Source organism: Mustela nivalis (assembly GCF_964662115.1).
Source record: "Mustela nivalis genome assembly, chromosome: 5".
In the NCBI taxonomy this organism is placed as follows: Eukaryota; Metazoa; Chordata; class Mammalia; order Carnivora; family Mustelidae; genus Mustela; species Mustela nivalis.
The window spans coordinates 87,755,900-87,776,135 of NC_139024.1; the positions used below are offsets into that span (position 1 = coordinate 87,755,900).

A 20,236-nucleotide genomic window follows, 5' to 3' on the forward strand; every position below is an offset into this window, starting at 1 on the left:
TCCATCCTCTACCTCTAGCTGGCTGGCTCTGGCCCTGCTCTCTTTCCCTATTCAGAGTGTAGTTCCTAGAAAGGGGAGGAGAATCCATATGTATTGAGATCCAACTATATGCCAGGCACGGGGCCAGGGTGTTTATGATGCGTGGTCTCACCCTTTAAGAATGGTTTTTGGATGGGAAAAGTGAGGTACTGCGGAGTTAAATAACATACAGAAGGTCTACTTAGCTCTTCCCAAACTGCACCCTTTTCAATGCTGGACTGCCTCTTCTCAAGGAAGGGACTGTGTCCTATATGCTTGGGTCTCCTCTGCAAGACCCAGCACTGTGTTGGGACCACCAGCAAGAATATCAATCCTTTATGGGGGGCTCCCTCTGTCCCAGGCACCGTGTGTACCTGATAGGTATTGAATCGTCTCATTTTCACATCAACTGTATGAGAAGTATACTATTATTTCACCCTATTCTACACAAAAGGAAATGAAGACTCAGAGTAACTAACTAATTTGCCCAAGGTCACACAGGAAGTCGGAGGTAGTAGCAGGATTCAAACCGGGCAATCTGGCCGCAAAATTCCTGCTCTTAAACTAATTCATTCTTCTGCCTCTTCTGCTTGTTCCATGAATGGGTGTTGATTTATTAGTTGTTGATTTATTGAGGAAAAGGCACACAAGAGACCGCGCCATCCTGGAAGGTAGGGTGGGAACTTGTGCCCTGGGAAAGGGAACTCCTGGTGAGCAGAGCGTTATGAGGGACTCTGCCTAACCCCAGGCTGGGACTGCTGTGCCCAGGGCTGAGTCATCTGAACCTCCAGGGCCAAAGAGCCAGTCAACAACCAGCCAGCTATCCTCAAAGGAGGCAGGTGAGCTCAATGCTGCCCGGGGTCAGGCAGAGCGGCTCCTGGATGTTGGCTGATCTGCCTACAGGGGCTTCACCAATCAGCTCTCCCTCAAAGGAATAGGGGCTCCTCTCGGTATTTGTAAGAACAACAACAACAACAACAAAACAAAACACAAAAAACAAAACGACAAAGCAATGAAGGACAGGGCCAATATGGGAGGAGTTTCTAACCAGGTGCACTCAATTAGAAAACGTTGCTCAAGGAAATGGCAAGTTTGAGGAGGGGTGGGAATGGAATGCCACAGGCCAGATGAAAAGCCCCAAGAAGGAAGCATTACAATGCTTTCTCCCTCCTCTTCTTCCTTCTCCCACTCCTCCTCCTCCTCTGCCATTGAAATGTCCCCATCTGGGAACTGAGGGGGTAAAGAAAGTGATGAGGGAGGTTCTGCTCCCTGGCTTTCCCCTCACTCCGACCCCACCCTCTCGCCCCTCACTTCCTGCCTGACTCCCAGTCTCCATTCGGTGCCTCAATTACCTTCAAATCCCATTGAGAGGACTGGTAGAGGCAAGGCAGCCCTGGGGTGGGGAAAGGCTCTGGAGTCAGGCTCCTGGAGGCTAAAACCTGGCTCCGGGCCTTATGACTCTGAGGGAGTTACTGGAACCTCTCGGGCTGTTTCCTCTTTTGTCCAATAAGGACAATGCTTGTAGCCCATGGTGAGGCCCTGAGGACTAAACAGGCAGAAAACATCTCACCCTGGCTTATAGCACATGGCAAACCCTCAAAGGTGGTAGTTTCTGGGGGCACCTGGGTGGCGCCTGAGTGGAACAGCCTGGGTGGCTCAGTTGGTTATTCGTTTGCCTTTGGCTTGGGTCATGATCCCAGGCTCCTGGGATCGAGACCAACATCACACTGGGCTCCCTGCTCGGCCGGGAGCCTCCTTCTCCCTTTCCTTCTGCCCCTCTCCCTACTAATGCTCTAATAAATGAACAAAATCTTTAAAGAAAAAAAAAAGAGAGGGCGCCTGGGTGGCCCAGAGGGTTAAAGCCTCTGCCTTCAGCTCAGATCATGATCCCAGGGTCCTGGGATTGAGCCCCACACCAGGCTCCCTGCTCAAGCAGGGAGCCTGCTTCCCCCTCTCTCTGCCTGCCTCTCCGCCTACTTGTGATCTCTCTGTCAAATAAATAAATAAAATCTTTTTTTTTAAAGGGCAGTCTTATTATTATTTATTTATTATTTTATTATTATTTATTATTATTTCATTATTATTTATTTATTATTATTAAAAAGGCAATTATTATTGCCTCTCTCGAGGAGTACACTTTCTGCTATGGACATGCACCCAGAACCCCTCAGAGAAAAGCAAAAGTCTGAGCAGCAGAAACCCCCTTCCTGGGCAGGCAGCTCCAGCAAAGCTCATGATGTGAAGTGCGTGGTCAGGGGGGAGTGGTGAACAACACAGGGCCCCGCACTCCCCGTCCCTGACTGTGTGCCTATGGCAAGTTATACCACCTGTCTGTGCCTCAGTTTCCTTTTCTGAAAATGAGGATAAAAGTACCTCCCCTAGGGGCGCCTGGATGGCTCGGTGGGTTGAGCCGTTGCCTTCGGCTCAGGTTGTGATCCCAGAGTGCTGGGATCGAGCCCCGCATCCATCAGGCTCTCTGCTCAGCAGGGAGCCTGCTTCCTCCTCTCTCTGTGCCTGCCTCTCTGCCTGCTTGTCATCTATCTCTGTCAAATAAATAAATAAAAAATCTTTAAAAAAAAAAAAAAAGTACCTCCCCTATAAGAGTGGTTGTGAGGCTGAAACGGGCTCTTTTCGTGTAAAATACACGGAACCATGCCTGGCATATGGAAAACCATAAAAAAATAAAGTCAGTGTGACTGTGGTAGTTTAAGACACAAACTTCTTCATACGTGTGGACTATTTATGATAATAAATATAATATAAAGGACATGGAGGCTTCTGCAAAATAAATACACCAGGGATTACTCTTGCGGTAGCAAAGGTGTGGCAAATTCTTTGCCTCAGAGAGGGTGAAGAAGACAATATTCCAGCCAATAAAACAATCGAGTACACAAACCATGGTCTGAGAGGCAGGGGAGGGAAAAAATAAAAATAAAATAAACATTGTCTGATATACCACTCTTGGATTTCCTCATTTTCTGAGAACTGACGGAAACTATATGTGAATCCTGTTTTCCCCCCAACTTTCTACGTTGAAATATTTCAAACCTCAAGAAAAGCTGCGAGAATAATAACACCCTTTATCTAAACCCATGTGTGTTTGGTTGAACCGTTTGAGACCTAATGACAAACATCACCCCCCCAATCCCTACATATTCCGGCCTGTGTCTCCTAAGAATGCAGCAGTCTCCCACATAACCCCAAACAAAGATGACAATTAGAAAATTCACACTAAGACAATACCATAAACAATCTGTAGACAAAGATCCCCAGTTGTTCCACCAATATCCTTTTGTAGTTTTTTTCCTTCTCAACCCAAGATCCCATCAAGGCTCATGCGTGCATTGTAACCCTAACTCTTTAATCTCTTTTATTCTACAACCGTCCCTCACCCTTGTCTTTGATAACACTAATATTTTTGAAAGCCAACTGTTTTATCAATGTGCTCTGATATGGATTTGTCTGATTGTTTCCTCCTGATTATGTAAAGAGTAAATAAATATTCTTGGGAGAGATACTACACAAGTAATGTTGTTGTATATTTTAGGGCCACCGGGATGGCTCAACCAGTTAAGCATCTGAGTCTTTTTTTTTTTTTAAGATTTTATTTGTTTGTCAGAGAGAGAGAGAGAGCACAAGCAGGGGGAGTGGCATAGGGAGAGGAGGAAGCAGGCTCCCTGCTTAGCAGAGAGCCTGATGCAGAACTCCATCCCAGGACCCTGGGATCATGACCTGAGCCGAAGGCAGAGGTTTAACCAACCAAGCCACCCAAGCACCCCTAAGCATCTGAGTCAACCTTAGGGTTGTGAGTTCAAGCTCTGTGATGGACTCCAAGCTGGGTGTGATGCCTACTTAAAAATAAGTAAATAAGTGTATATTGTGCCGTGGAAAAATCAAGCATTAAGCCAAACTGAACATAACTTTGTTTTTTGTTCAAGGATTCAGGAGACACTTCAGGACATACAGTATTTCAAGCCATACTTTCGAGCACCTGTTGTAAAATATCTCAAATCAGTTATCTTCAGAGGTATCTCTCCATTTCTCAGTAAAATCAGCATATCATTCCTGTACAGGATATTTAATTTGTAAACAATTTCGTACCTGCTAGTCTACGATATCATGCATGCTAGAGAATATATTAAGAAATTTTAAAGGGTAGGGGCATCTGTGTGGCTCAGTGGGTTAAAGCCTCTGCCTTCGGCTCAGGTCATGATTCCAGGGTCCTGGGATCAAGCCCCGCATCGGGCTCTCTGCTTCACAGGGAGACTGCTTCCTCCTCTCTCTCTCTCTGCCTGCCTCTCTGCCTACTTATGATCTCTGTCAAATAAATAAATAAAATCTTAAAAAAAAAAAAAAAGAAAAGAAAAGAAAAAAGAAAAAGAAAAAAGAAATTTTTAAAAGTAAGACAAAAATACATAGAACAGAATTTTTCACATTTTCTTCCTACTCCACAACAGAAAGTCTTACACCTAGAGTTCACCATTATTTGCCTAACCAGCTCCAGAGACAGGTCTCACTAGGGATCAGGAAACTCCCAAGGCACCTGGCTGGCTCAGAGGGTAGAATATGTGACTCTCGATCTCGGGATTCTGAGTTTGAGCCCTGCATTGGGTGTAAGAGATTTCTTAAAAGTAAAATATCAAGGGGGCACCTGGGTGGTTCAGTGGCCTAAAGCCTCTGCCTTGGGCTCAGGTCATGATTCCAGGGTCCTGGGATCCAGCCCCGCATCTGGCTCTCTGCTCAGCAGGGAGCCTGCTTCCTCCTCTCTCTCTCTGCCTGCCTCTCCGCCTGCTTGTGATCTCTGTCAAATAAAGAAATAAAATATTAAAAAAAATTTTTTTTAAACTAAAATAGTAGGAAAAAAAGAAAAACTCTTTTCCATTGGTGAGCCTTAAAAATCTCAACACAGGGGCTCCCAGCTTGCTCAGTCAAACGTGCAACTCTTAATTTCAGGCTTGTAAGTTCGAGCCCCATGTTGGGCATAGAGATTACTTAAAAAAATAAAAAATAAAAAATAAAAAATAAATAAAACAAAACCTTAAAAAAAACACCTCGGGGCACCTTGGTGGCTCAGTGGGTTAAGCCTCTGCCTTCGGCTCAGGTCATGACCACATGGTCCTGGGATCAAGCCCCACATCAGGCTCTGCTCAGTGGGGAGCCTGCTTCCCCCCTCTCTCTGCCTGCCTCTCTGCTTACTTACTCTCTGTCAAATGAATAAATACAATCTTAAAAAAAAAAAAAAAAAATCTCAACACCGTCAACACAGCCCTTGCAGGTAGCACTACCAAATCGGAGAAATCAGAGCTGGCATGGAACTGACCTGTTTTCTGTTTCTGTTTCACATAGGAGGCTGCCTTCTTGGCTGTTCCATGGAGATTCAATAGACACTTTTATTTTTTTTTTTTAAGATTTTATTTATTTATTTGAGAAAGAGAGAGAGAGAATGTGGAGGGGGGCAGAGGGAGAAGCAGACTCGCCACTGAGCAGGAAGTCAGACTCGAGGCTCTACCCCAGGACACTGGGATCATGACCTGAGCCAAAAGCAGACACTTAACCGACTGAGCCACCCAGGCTCCCCTAATATACACCTTTAAATTCAACTTCTCCAAAACTGAGATCCTCATCTTTCTCCTGTTCCAAACCTGCTTCTCCCACAGGCTTCCTCACATCACCAGAAGGCAACTCCATCCTTCCAAAACAGAGCCAACACCCTTGGTGTCATTCCTGACTCCTCTTTCAAATCGCACATCCATCCACCAGCAGAGCAGAGATGCTCTACTTTTGAAATATCTCCAGAATCCACCCTTTTCCTTCCTCTGCCTTTGCTACTTACTTCCCTGGTCCAAATTCAATCCTTCCTTCTCCTTGGCGGTCTCCCACATCCACCCTGTTACCCATTTCTGGTTGATTCTATGCCCCAAACACATCTCCAGTCCTCCCCTTTCCTCTATTCACCTGCCACCACCTTGGCATAGTTGGATCACCTGGCTCACAGCTGAGATAGCTTCCCAGTGGGTATCCCTGGTCCACCCTGGCCTCCTCCGGTCTCATCTCAATACAGCAGCACTCAGGCAGCTCTTCAGTCCACTCCCGGTGACCGCTGACATCCTTGTGATGCGCACTAGACCTGCGCCATCTGCTCCCACGCCATTTCCCACTATTCTCTCACCCGCTCGGCTATTTCTGGAACAGACGCTACATGTGTCGCTAACATCCTGTATCTGTTTATACTTTGTTCCTTCCCCATCCCACCAAGAATGGTGCCGGGTCATAGTAAGTGTCCAAAAGAACTTTGCGGAATGAATGAATGAATGAATGAATGAAAAAAACTAGTTGTAAGAAAATACCAGCCTGAGCCACGGGATAAATGGCATTTTGGTGGTGGTAAGGGAGCTGTTGGGGAGGGGTGGGGCTGGGCATGGGGACAGCATGGGTCCCACCCAAAGAAGGGAGGTACTGCTTAGCTCCCCTGTTTCGCTTTGTGGTTGGTCATGGGTGCTGCTGTACATTCCTTTTGTTTTCCAGGCACACACAAAGCTGTAGGGATTGGATCAGAGGGGCGGGGAGCCGTTTGCAATCTCTAGCACATAAATTGCTTGTGAAAAGAAACCTCAGGTACTAGCCTGAACCTGTTTAGTCTCTCCTTATCATAAAATTAGAACACAGGCTATATATGTACATATTTGCTTTTTCTCCCTCCTCCTGGCCCTCTGGATTCTGAGTAAATGAAGCTTTCCTGTCCTACTACCGTCTCTGAGATTCCTGTTCAACAGCTAGGGGTGGGATGAGCATGTGGGCCTCCAGGGTAGATGAGTGACCTGCTCCAGCAGAACACCTGGCAAAACGAGACCTGTCCCTGGGCTCTCAGATGGGGAGTAAAGAAGCCAGCATGCTTCATCCCAGGCCCCAGTTTTAGCATCATGACTAAGGGAGCTCTAGAGTTAGGCTGATGCCAGGCTCTACCATTTGCCAGCTGTGTGATCTTGGGCAGGTTACTTAACTTCTCTGTGCTAGGCTCCTCATCTCCAGGCTGGAAAAACTAACACTTACCTCGTAGGGTGGTGGCAAAAATTAACATGGGAAAAAATACCAACAGCACCAGGCCCATAGTAAGTGCTCAGTAGCTGCGATCAACACCCACAACAACAATTTATTGAGTGTCTTCCCTGCCCCAGACCTCAGGAAGGCTTTGAGATGTCCTAGAATATTTGTTCGTTTTTTGTTTTTGGTTTCTGTTTTTAAGATTTTACTTATTTATTTATTTGAGAGAGAGAGAGTCTGTGCACACAAATTGGGGGAGAGGAAAGAAGAAGAGGAAGAAGCAGGCTCCCCACTGAGCAGGGAGTCCCACCCAGTCCTGGGCTCCATCCCAGGACCTGGAGATACTAACCTGAGCCAAAGGCAGACACAACCAACTGAACCACCCAGGCGCTCCAAGATGTCCTAGAATATTCTGGACATGAGTCAGAAATGAGAAGCCTCCAGTTTAAAGAGTTTCCAGTCTAAAGGGGATCCCTAAGATGCTCCTACATCATGGAGAAATCCTGAGATGTCATTCTGACAGGAGAGTTTTACCTGGGTATTTGGAACACCCACCAGAAGTGATGGGAAGGATGGACTGCATTGAGAGTGGTGGGAATGGGTGGTCCTGGACACCTGATTGGAAGGAGACAGCCTGTGATGAAGAGGGGGCGCTGCAGAAGTTCAGAGAGTAAGTGGGGTGTAAGAAGGGAGAGGCAAGGAGTAGTGGGTCTCAACTATGCGGTACCCGCATACTGTAGCATGTACCAAAGCACAAGGCAGTTAGGTAGTAATAACAGTAATGGTAATAATAATAATAATAATTGTTATGCACTTTCTCTTAGTCAGGCACTGAGAGCTTTACCACATTTGTTCTATGAAGTACAGGGGCTGTTAAGTACCCTCATATGATGGATGTGAACAGAGAAACACAAAGAAGTTAGGTATTGTCAACACAACCAGCAAATGGCTGCCTTGGTTTGGGCTCTCTGGAAACATAGTCTGAGCCAAGGACTCCAGGGAAGTCACTTCCCTGAGAGATGGTCCCAGGAAGCACCCAAAAGGGAGTGGGGAAATGACCCAGGAAAGGGGAGGAAAGCAGTAAAGAGTGTGGGATTGGGTAAGCTCCCACTTACCCAATGTGGGCCATGTGAGAAATGTAAGCTCATTTGTGCTGGAGATAAGGAAAAGCTCTTGCCTGGAAGCCACTGCAGCCAAAGGGGACAGGCAAGGGAGCCGGGATGTGTGTGTCCACGGATTCCCAACAGGCAGAGGTTGAGAGCTGCTGGGAAGGGAGGGAAGAGCCTCCAATTAATTAACTACACTTACTTACTGTGGGAGGGCACAGTGGACTTGGACAGACAGAACAAGCTGTCAGGCAAAGTCACAGCGCAGGCACTTGGAAGCAGGGGTGCACCCTGCAGTGGTGAGAGAGCAGAGGGGAGCAGCAGGATGGACCCCACCCCCAACCCTGCATGTACCACATTGGCAGAGCTGGGATTCCAGCCCAGTCAGGAGCTGGAGCGGGAGTTCTAAGCCTGAATAAATATTTTTAAGGTTGTGTGCTCATTTTAAGGTAGTAGGAGGGAGGCTGGGTGGCTCAGTCAGTTGGGCATCTGCCTTCAGCTTAGTTCATGATCCCAGAGTCCTGGGATCTAGTCCCCCATAGGGCTCCCTGCTCAGGGGGGAGTCTGCTTCTTCCTCTGCCCCTCCCCTCCCCTCCCCTGATTCATGTTCCTGTTCTCTTTCCTCTCTCTCTCTCTCTCTCTCTCAAAAATAAATAAATAAATAATCTTAATAGCAGGTCCATGACAGACAGTTGGGAATTTACAGAAGAGCAATGAAAGGGGAGAACTTTTGAATCCCAAGACCTGCACTTGAGTCCCAGGACCTGGCTCTGTCCCAACGAGAGAGAGAGAGACATACAGACACACACACACACACACACACACACACACACACACACACTCACACACACAGGCAAGCACACCTCCAGCTCCAGAAGCCTGTTTCCCGTCTACGAAAGTTGGATAATGACAAAGCACACTGCTTAGAAGGGGATTCTGAGACTAGCGGAGATCACACACTAGTTAAAAAGCCAATAAGGCAGGGGCACCTGGGTGGCTCAGTGGGTTGAAGCCTCTGCTTTCAGCTAGGATCATGATCCCAGGGTTCTGGGATCGAGCCCCTCATCGGGCTCTCTGCTCGGCAGGGAGCCTGCTTCCCCCTCTCTCTCTGCCTGCTGCTCTGCCTACTTGTGATTTCTGTGTGTCAAATAAATAAATACAGTCTTTAAAAAATAAAAAAAGCAATAACGCAAGGCACCTGGCTGGCTCAGTCAGAAGAATGTGTGACTCAATCTCGGGGTCCTGGGTTCGAGCCCCACATCAAGGGAAGAGATTACTTAAATAAACTTAGAAAAGCATTAAGTAAACTGAAGTGCTATAGGTGAAATGAAAGGGTAATTCCAAGGAATCTTGTGGAGAGCCCACAGGAATGACTCCGATTCTGCCCCTCCTTATGACCCAAACGTCCCCACCATCATCCTTCCAACCTCTTCCTTGCAAACAATCCAGACTTTTATTTTTTTTATTTTTTTTTAAGATTTTATTTATTTATTTGACAGAGAGAAATCACAAGTAGATGGAGAGGCAGGCAGAGAGAGAGAGAGGGAAGCAGGCTCTCTGCTGAGCAAGAGCCCGATGCGGGACTCGATCCCAGGACTCTGAGATCATGACCTGAGCCAAAGGCAGCGGCTTAACCCACTGAGCCACCCAGGCACCCCAATCCAGACTTTTAAAAAAAATATTTATTTATTTATTTATTTATTTATTGGAGAGAGCGAGAGAGAGAGAGAGAAAGAGAGAGAGCATGAGAGGGGTAAGGGTCAGAGGGAGAAGCAGACTCCCTGCTGAGCAGGGAGCCTGATGTGGGACTCGATCCCTGGACACCAGGATCATGACCTGAGCCAAAGGCAGATGCTCAACCAACTGAGCCACCCAGGTGCCCCAACAATCCAGATTTCAATGAAGAGTCAGGTTGTCGTGTGTTTCAGGGGAGGCTAGACATTTATCTCAAAGGTTAAATCTAAATTACTCCAAACCAAATCCTGATAATCCCACAGCTGGCTTAGGAATGGGCACCTGCCAAATTCTAGCCAATAAATGTGAAGTCAGTTTGCTGAGGGGCTTCAATAAATGGGGTACAAGAGGAAAAAAATTTATTTCTGCCCGTGTGAGAATGGAGTAAGATATGTTAATATTTATTGTATGCTTACCATATGCAAAACACTATTTTAAGAGTTAAAAAACAGGGGCACCTGGATGGCTCAGTCGTTAAGTGTCTGCCTTAGGCTCAGGTCATGCCCAGGGTCCTGGGATCAAGCCCCGCATCAGGCTCTCTGCTCAGCAGGAAGCCTGCTTTTCCCACTCCCACTCCCCCTGCTTGTATCCCCTCTCTCCTGTGTCTCTCTCTGTCAAGTAAATAAATAAAATCTTAAAAAAAAAAAAAGAAACAAAACCAAATCCTAATTCATTTAATCTATACAACAGTAAATTTTGAGGTAAAATATCATTATTATCCCATTTTCCAGAGAGGTTAAGCATTGCCTAGTGTCATAGTGATTTGGAACCAGTGTTAGCTACAAAACCCATCCTCTTAACCACTGTGTTGCAATGCGTGGAGCAACTGCAGCCATCTTGCAATAAGAGAAGAAGCTGACACCTGACAATGACACAGCTACAAAATCAGAATAAACTCTCCCCGATAATGTTGTTGAACTGCTGAATTAACCAATTCTGGGACACCTACTTCTGGACTTTTTGTGATGTATGGGGTAACAGATGTTCCTTATTGTTTAATATAACTCCTCATATAAAAGTTCCTTTCTCTACTATAACCCACATGATGGGATAAACTTCAATAGCAACCAAGCAAAGAGTTCCATCAAAAATTCAAGAAATTTCAATATTACCTAAAGTCTTTTAGAAAATATAAAAAGAGGGTTCCCTTCTCAACGTATTTTTAGTGTCACTTGGATTCCAAAACCAGACAAAAACAGCATGAGAAAAGAAAATTACATTCATAAAGATATCAGCAAACTGAGTCCAGCAATATATAAAAGGATACTATGTTATGATTATGTTGACTTTATGTCAAAAATGCTTGGATAGTTTATTTTTTAAAATCTATACAATTTATCACACAAAAAGATTAAAGGGTGAAGAAACCCATATAATCACATCAACAAATACCAAAAAAAGCATTTGATAAAATTCAACACCCGCTCACAGCAAGCAAAGAAAGAACTCTTGACAAAGCAGGAATAGATGAGAACTTCCTTAGTCTGATATAGGACATCTACAAAAACCCTGTAGTAAACATCCTGTCTCATAGTAATACATTAATAGTAAAGCAGGCAAAATGCCAAACATCCAGGCTAATGGAGAGCTTCAAGGGCAAAGGCTGAGAAAGACCCAGAAGTGCCAGTTCCTCCTGTATGTCCAATCTGCCCAGTCCTTTCCTGGGGCTAGCAAGGCCATCTGTTCCCTAGGTTCTCATGGTAAACCATCATCTTCCCTCCTTTCTCTCAAATGGTACATTTTTAAATTATTTATTTATTTTATTATTTAAAGAGAGAGAGAGAGAAAGCTTGTGCAGGATACTGAGTGGGAAGGGGCAGAGGGAGAGACTCTTCAAGCAGATTCCCCCACAAGCACAAAGCCCCAGGTGGGATTCGGGCTCCATCCCAGTACCCTATGATCAGGACAGGAGCTGAAATCATGAGCTGAAAACTCCATTGGCTGAGCCACCCAGGCGCCCCTCAAATTGTACATTTTTATGACTAGCACACCATCTTTCTTCTGAGTCCTCGGATTTTAAACTCTGGCACCATCTTGGATTTCTTTCTTTGGTTTCCAACATCTAATCCTTTACCTGGGCCAAAGTGAAACCACTCCTGAAACTAAGATCCCACCCTTCCCATCCTTCCAGTTGACTTTTAGCAAATTTCCCAAAACCTGCCACCAAGTAAACCCTTTACAGCAGAGAACAGAGAATGCATCTCCCTCTGACGAATCTGGTAGTATAATTCAAAATTGTCCCCGGCAAACCTGAAATGTATTTGACGTCTAACATTCTGCCTTAGAAATTTATATATACAGGGCGCCTGGGTGGCTCAGTGGGTTAAGCCGCTGCCTTCGGCTCAGGTCATGATCTCAGGGTCCTGGGATCGAGTCCCATATCGGGCTCTTGCTCAGCGGGGAGCCTGCTTCTCTCTCTCTCTCTCTCTCTCTGCCTGCCTCTCCATCTGCTTGTGATATCTCTCTGTCAAATAAATAAATAAAATCTTTAAAAAAAAAAAAAAGAAATTTATATATACATTTAGGATTCTAGTGGAGAATAATTGTTGTCATATAAAAATAATGATTTAAGTTACTTATGGTTAAGGAAAACTGAACTCTAGAGAAGCCATGTATACAGTGAGACTGGTAGGAGTTTCAAACCCTCTTTGGAAGGGCTGGGCTTCTAGTACTGTTGCAAAGGCCTCCCTGAGAGCCTCTTGGTCTTTACACTGCTTCCAGATAGATCCAGATCGATGGCCCAGAGCCATCAGATTAATCTCTCATAGACACTCCTTTCATCTTCAGTCCAAGGACCTGCTTATCAGGTCAAATTTAAAAGTCAACCAGCCTGGCTTTTAAAGTTCTCCTTCGAGAGGCCCCAACCACCCTCTCCAATTTATCTCAGACAGAGCACTCCAGTCCACCTCAAGGCCTTATCACCCGCCACTGGCATCTTACCCCTTTCTCCAAATCGAGCTCTTTCCTTCAAGGCCTACCTTCTGGGCCACCAATCCCACAGAAGCTTCCAGGGCTATAGGGCTGAATAATCAGGGAAATTTAGATCTGGAAGGATCAATGACGGTCAGAGATGGGAGCTGACCTCCCTGAGGGCATACAGCCAGTTAAGGGTCCTTTTAAATTATTCTCATTGTTTCCTATGAATAAAACACTGGACCCTCTCTTGGGGGTAGGTCCTACATCCTCTCATTCCCAAATTTGGTTAGCTTGCTGTAGAGGTGTTCTGCATAAAGCTTTGCACTCTGCTTCCAGACTCCCGGCTTGTAGGCTTGTAAGGTCTTTCTCCCACCTTCCATTAGCCGTCTACACTCGCAAAATCCGGTTAAAGAATCCTCTAATTGGGGGCGCCTGGGTGGCTCAGTGGGTTAAAGCCTCTGCCTTCGGCTCAGGTCATGATCCCAGGGTCCTGGGATCGAGCCCCGCATCGGGCTCTCTGCTCAGCGGGGAGCCTGCTTCTCCCTCTCTCTCTGCCTGCCTCTCTGCCTACATGTGATCTGTGTCTGTCATATAAATAAATAAAATCTTTAAAAAAAAAAAGAATCCTCTAATTGTTGGTAATTTACTTTTTCCTTTTAAAATTATCATTAGCGGGACGCCTGGGTGGCTCAGTTGGTTGGACGACTGCCTTCGGCTCAGGTCATGATCCCGGAGTCCTGGGATCGAGTCCCGCATCAGGCTCCCAGCTCCATGGGGAGTCTGCTTCGCTCTCTGACCTTCTCCTTGCTCATGCTCTCTCTCACTGTTTCTCTCTCAAATAAATAAATAAAATCTTAAAAAAATAAAAATAAAAATAAAATTATCATTAGCAAAGTGGCACCTGCGTGGCTCAGTCATTAAGCATCTGCCTTAGGCTAAGGGTCATGATCCCAGGGTTCTGGGATCAAGCCCCGTCCGTATTGGGCTCCCTGCTCAGTGGGGAGCCTGTTTCTCCGTCTCCCATTCCCCTGTCTGTGTTCCCTCTCTTGCTGTCTCTGTGTCAGATAAATAAATAAAATCTTTTTAAAAAATTGTCATTGGTAAAAATAAACAAATAAAATTGTCATTAGTGCTGTTCCACACTGAGCAAAAAAAACCCCATTTTTAGAAAAGATCCACACTTCCTCCAACCTCATAAATCTGGGCCAGATGACTCATTTCTATTTTTCTTTTTTTTACATTCCCTCCAGGAAAGTTTGTATTATTCATTCTCATTCATTCATTTATTCCACAGATCCTTACTGAGACCCTATGACGTACCAAGATATTCCTGGGGCCCTAAACAATACAAATACAAGACAGTTCTTTTTTTCTTATTAAAGAGAACACAATCTCCTGGGAGAAATAAAATGTGCTTTCCTTCTTAATAATTTACCTTCACTTGATTCTTTAATTGACTCAAGTATAGGGGTTTTTTGGGCTTTGACTCATCATGTGGCCAGAAAAGTTCCCTGAAAGCAGGAATTGAATCTTCTCTCTCTCTTTTTTTTTTTTTTTTTTTTTTTTTGCTAAGTAGGTAGAGTTACTGCTACTGGTTATCCTGGTGTAATTATTAATGGTGGACCCTTTTACCATCAACAGCCTCCCGGTTTGGAATAACAAGTGTTGGTGAGGACGTGGGAGAGTTGGAGCCCTCCTAACTGCTGTTGGGAACCCAGAATGTTGCAGCCACTTTGGAAAATGGTTCAGCAGTTCCTCAAAACATTAAACACAGAATTACCATATAACTTCGCAATTCCTCTCCTGAGCATAGATGCAAGAAAAATTTAAAAATCAAGAAAATTTTTAAAAAATACATCCACATAAAACCTGTGTACAGATGTCAGAGCGTTATTATTACCCATAAGAGCCCCAAAGTGGAAGCAATCCAAATGTTTGCCAACATGTGAACAAGCCCAAGGAAGACAACGAGGTGTATCCATACAATGGACTATCATTCGGTCATTCACGCACAGAAAGGTCATTCACGCAAAGAAAGGCCAACCGGGATGCATTCTGGCAGCAGGAATGAACGCTGAAGCCTAATGGTAAGTGAAAGAAGCCAACCAAAAAGACCACAGTTCATAAGCTTCCATTTATACGAAGTGTTCATAATAGGCAAATCTATAGAGACAGAAAATAGATCAGTGGTCGCCTGGGACTGGGGTGGTGATGGTAACGGGGAGTGACCGCTAATGGGTACTGAGTTTCTTTTTGGGTTGATGAAAATGTTCTAAAATGAGATGACAGCAATGACTGCACAGCTCTGTAAATACCCACCAAAAGAAACTGTAGAATTGTAAACTCAATATAGGTGAATTCTATGGTATGAAAATTAGATCTCAATAAGACTTTATTTTTTTTTATTTTTTATTTATTTATTTTTTAAGTAGGCTCCGTGCCCAACGTGGGGCTCAAACTCACAGCCCAGCCAGATGCCCCTTGATAAAAATTTTTTTCATGTATTCCAATTTGGAGAATAAATGCTATGATCACCTCCTACCTAAGGAGGCCTCACATTCGCAATTGAGAGCACAGGGACTTTTGAGTTAGACCGCCTGACTCTATCCCTCCCTTGTGTGACCCGGGGAAAATGATCTGATTTTTCATCCGCAAAACAGGGTAGTCATGCCTCCCTCAGAAGCTTGTTTTAATGTAAGATAATGCATGACAAGTACGGGGAGCCCTCCCAACCCCATGTGCAAAGTGTTCCACTTTTAGCAAAAGTCTACACAGGATAGACGGATGGATGGATGGATGGGCGGATGGATGGGCCAATGGGCGAAGCAGGCCTGAAGCAACTCAAGATTCAGAGAGCAGATCACACTCATTCCATGAAACAAGATATTCTCTTAAAAAGGAACTCAAGGAGAAGACATGGACCAAATTCACCACAGCCACACATCTCACTTAGCCATTCAGCCTCCTCGCTAGTGTTCTGAGCCCCACAGTATACAAAACCCTAGGCTGAGCTTCCTGGAGAATAATGGGGGAGAAGTCAGGATCTCCACTTTCAGGAGATTTCTCTCAAAAGTGGGAGGCTGGACATATGTCTACGGAAGACCACGCAAACAAACTCAGGTTGAGCAGAAGCACTCCTGGTCTCTGAGTGGCTCTGGGCAGACAGCCCAGACTAGGTCAACTGTGGTTCCCCCTGGGACGTGGCCTCCATCACCACCCATCAGCTGCTGAGCTATGTCCAACGGTCCCAGAGATGCCTTCACCAAAACACTCCTCCACAGCTCCCTCCTTAGCTCCTCTTCCTCCATCAGCCTCAAGAACTGTAAACACCGGGCGCCTGGGTGGCTCAGTGGGTTAAAGCCTCTGTCTTTGGCTGAGGTCATGATCCCAGGGTCTGGGATCAAGCCCCGCATCGGGCTCTCTGCTCGACAGGGAGCCTGCTTCCTCCTCTCTCTCTGCCTGTTGCTCTGCCCACTTGTGATCTTTGTCTGTCAAATAAATAAATAAAATCTTAAAAAAAAAAAAAAGAAAAGAAAAGAACTGTAAACACCTTCCAGGGCTTAAGCCAAAGCCCTTATGGTCTCTTCTCACAAACAGCCGAGACTCCCCTCTCTTCCTTCAGCCTCAGCCTTCAAGCTTCTCCAGTCCTCAACTCCAGCTCGAACTCCTGGTCTACACCCCTACCTAGATGTCACACAGCTGGCTCAAACTCGAGGTGCTTAAAACCTATCCCTCCTCCTTCATATTATGTGTCAGTTAACTGTGACCCACCGAGTCATCCAAGCTAAAGACGCTGACATCATTCTTTTCTAGTGCCTCTTGCTCCCACCTAACATTTGGACTGGTGCAATCCCCTCTCTCCCCCCACACAGCCTCTCCAACCCCGCTCCCCACTACTGCCCAGGCATTCTTTCAAAAACATCAGGAATGCACACATGCTTCCTTTGCTTCTTTAAATCTTAAAACCCCTATGACTACAGAGATAAAATCCAGACCGCTTATCTGAAATGGGCACGCTAAGTCGGCCATTTGAAAAAAAAGGCTGTCATGATCTACCCTACGTTCTCCCTCCAGCCTTATCTCCTCTCCCTCAACAAACACATCCTCTGAGCACCTACACTCCCGATGCACTAGATGGTCCAGCACGCGACACTTTTGTGCCTTCCGCTCTGGTCATGATCCTGGCATCCTGGGATCAAGCCCCACATCAGGCTCCCTGCTCAGCGGGAAGCCTGCTTCTCCCTCTCCCGCTTCCCCTGCTTGTGTTCCCTCTTCTGTCTCTCTCTCAGTCAAATAAATAAATAAAATGTAAAATAATAATAATAATAATAATAAGTAAACGTTCTTACTGAGTGCTCGGAATGCCTACTGTCTGTTTTCATCCTTATGACAATTCATGTACGATAAGCATTCATATCCCATTTCTCAGATAAACAACAGACTGAGGCTAAAAAAACAATGTAAAGAAATTTCTAGGGTCCACGGCAGCAAGCGAGCCATCTCGGATGGGAGCTCCCCCTCCTATCTGATGACACCTTACCCTCTCCCCAACCTTAACCTTGATGCCTAGAGTCTGGACACCTGGTGTACACACCTCTGAAGTACTCAGCACCAGGCAACCCAGTCATAGTCTGGGGAATATGAGGGGAGTGCAGAAAACACCCTCTTTTAAGGGACAGGTGGAGAAAGAGGACCCATGGAAGGAAATGACAGTTTGAGAGGTCCAGAGAGAAAGGAAGGAAGCCCAGGGGAAAAGTGTAAGCCAGATCACAAATCACAATTATGCCAGGGGTCGGCAGGCCCAGGACCCATCCCTCAGCGCACAAAGGGCCAGACCAATGGCCCAAGCACCCTCCCACCCCCACTGAGGCAGTCTTTATTTAGATATGTTAATAGAGGCCACAGGTGAAGGTTGAGCCTTCTCTGGCTCTAGGAGCCTTTGTGTCTCTTTAAATCAGTTTGCATATCTTTGCTCTGACCTATTATGTATCGATTTTATAGTTTACAACAGAGGGAACAATCTTAATGTCAATTTCTGGGAAGTTTCTTCCTGGCTGACCTTCTGCAGTGTGGAATGTGGCACAATGCATTCAAGCTTTCAGACTCAGACCTAGATTAAACAATGGCCCTGCTGGATGACTTTGGCCAAATTATTCAAACCTCAGCATTCTTATCTGTAAAACGGGGATAATATAAACTGCCTTGTGGGGATGGTTACGAAGGGGAGAGAAATGAACCCCCGAGTTTATACTAATGTGCTCTGTTACTATTAGGTTGTCTCTGGTTACTGTTGGACTTAATTCCTCATTACCTGGGGAGCTTCTTAAGAATCCTAGTGCCTCCGTTCCACTCCCAGGCCTGGACATCAGAATCTCTAGGTGTGGGGCCCAGGTTCTGTATGTTTGTTCCCCAGTGATTCCGAAATGCACCCAGGGCTGAGAACTGCAAGCCAGTTTCCAGCCAAGAATTACTCTCCTTCCCCTGTTGTCTGGAGAGCTGCAAACTGAATCTATCAACAGAGCAGTAAACTGCCTTTGGTAGCAGGTCTGTCACTGCCATGATTGGAAATTTTCAGAGGGCCACCCTCCTCCCAGATGGAATGTGGTTATTCCCAACTCAACTTGACTGACTCATGCCTCATTGCCCATTAAAATAATCTCATTTTCAGAGAGCAACCCAGAGCTTTCTAATTTTATTAATTTATTCACTCATTTGCAGTTGCCCCCTTAAACTCTCTAAAGCATGAATAACTGGGAATCCATGCAAATTCTGGGGTGAGGCTAGGCAAATGGAAGGAGAAAGTTCGGCACAAGATCACCCAGGTCTCATCCAGGTATTAACAACTCCTCCGTAATGAGTAAGAACAACAAGAACGGTTATAAAGTGATGACTCTAAGTGCTTTACATAGTTTAATTATGGTCTAAGTGCTTTACATAGTTTAATTATTTTAACCCTCAAATATACTCTCATCCCCACTTCGCTGAAGAGGAAAGGTGACATGACCTGGTCAAAGTCACACAAATACAAGAGGTACAGGCAGAATTTGAACTCAGACAATCTGGGTCCAGCTTCAGGATTAACAATGTAAAATAAGCTAAGGAATGCTGGGCTGGACGGGGCCCCTGGCGGCCCAGAACCGGAGACCCGGAGACCGCTGAGGAAGAATGCCTGGTGCTGTCCCCCAGGGCCAGGGAGGAGTCAGGAGAGGGGGTGAGCCCCAGAGAAACCAGACTGGAGGGTCACAGCTGACCCCAAGCCCAAGGCTTCCTGGATTCCCTGGCAGAGGAATGAGCAACATGAAAGGGAAATTCCTCCAGGAAAAGAAAACATTTTTGAGGGTTGTGTTTTTTGTTTTTTGGGTCTTTTTTTTTTTTTTTTTTTGCTTCATCTCTGATTTCAGACCTATGGTTTCTTTGCTGAGTCACGGAGGACATTATGAAAGGGGTGGGGCTGACATAGGCATGTCACCTCCGCACTCCCAGAATGGGCTGGGGGCTTCTGCAGCCCACCCCCCTCCCCCCCGCCTCTGGAAGGTTGATTCCAGACAGCTCCAGTTCTAGAAAGGGTTCACCAAGAAGAAAAAGATTCCACTGCTCATCTCCCATGGTCTTTTCAATGAATAAATAAGAACATTAATGAATGCTTAAATCAATTAATCAAGTCAGTAAGTGATTCAAGCAACATTTACTGATCCCCTTTACTGAAGGCTTTGGAATCAGACATCCCTGGGTTCGGTTGGTTCCCAGCTTCTGCCACTTATGACAAGAAAGTGACGGGGCCTCAGTTTCTTTATTTATAAAATGGGGGCTTTCTGGGGCATACGGCTGGCTCAATTGGTAGAGCATGCGATTCTTGATTTTGAGGTCGTGGGTTCGAGCCCCAACTTGCACATGGAGATAGTGTATGTACATACATACACACACATACATGCATACATGAAATAGGGATATTTGTTTCAGCCTACAGGCCTGAAGCGAGGGCCAAATGAGTTAAGAGAGACAAAGCTCTTGGCATGCAGTGGGCATTCCATAAATGGTACTTCCTGGGTGCCAGTACTGTGAAGGGCCAGAAATCAAAGAAGAGAACTCAGTCCCGTAGAAGTCTGCAGTCAGGTGGGAGAGGAACAGAGATGGAATGAATCCACACAATGGGCGACTGCCAGAAGCAAGAAGAGAGGCCGGTTCCTAAGGCTAAGGGCACAGCAAGGAAAAAGACAGCCGCCAAGCCTGGGCAGGCACATAGGAAGTTCCAGCTCAAGTCTCTGGTCCAGGGCTTTGCAGATAACCACCTGCAGCTCTGTGAAAATGCAGATTCCCAATCAGCAGTTGTGGGTAGGGCCTGAGATTATGCATTTCTTTCTTTCCCTCCCTCCCTTCCTTCATCTCCAGGCCCAAAGTGGGGCTTGAACTCACAGACCCTG

General features: G+C 45.8%; 1 protein-coding gene across 4 annotated transcripts in view; it reads right to left on the minus strand.

Moving 5' to 3' along the window:
- Nucleotides 1–20,236, minus strand: part of CCND3 (cyclin D3) — a 94,724-nt gene that overhangs the window by 12,924 nt on the left and 61,564 nt on the right. Inside the window, exon 1 of one of the 4 annotated variants that reach the window (XM_082733079.1) lies at nt 4,670–4,814. The exons of the other annotated variants lie outside the window; for them this stretch is intronic. The gene's annotated coding sequence lies outside the window, so the exon portion shown is untranslated. Of the gene's footprint in view, nt 1–4,669; nt 4,815–20,236 lie in introns of those variants that run through there. 4 annotated transcript variants of the gene reach the window in all.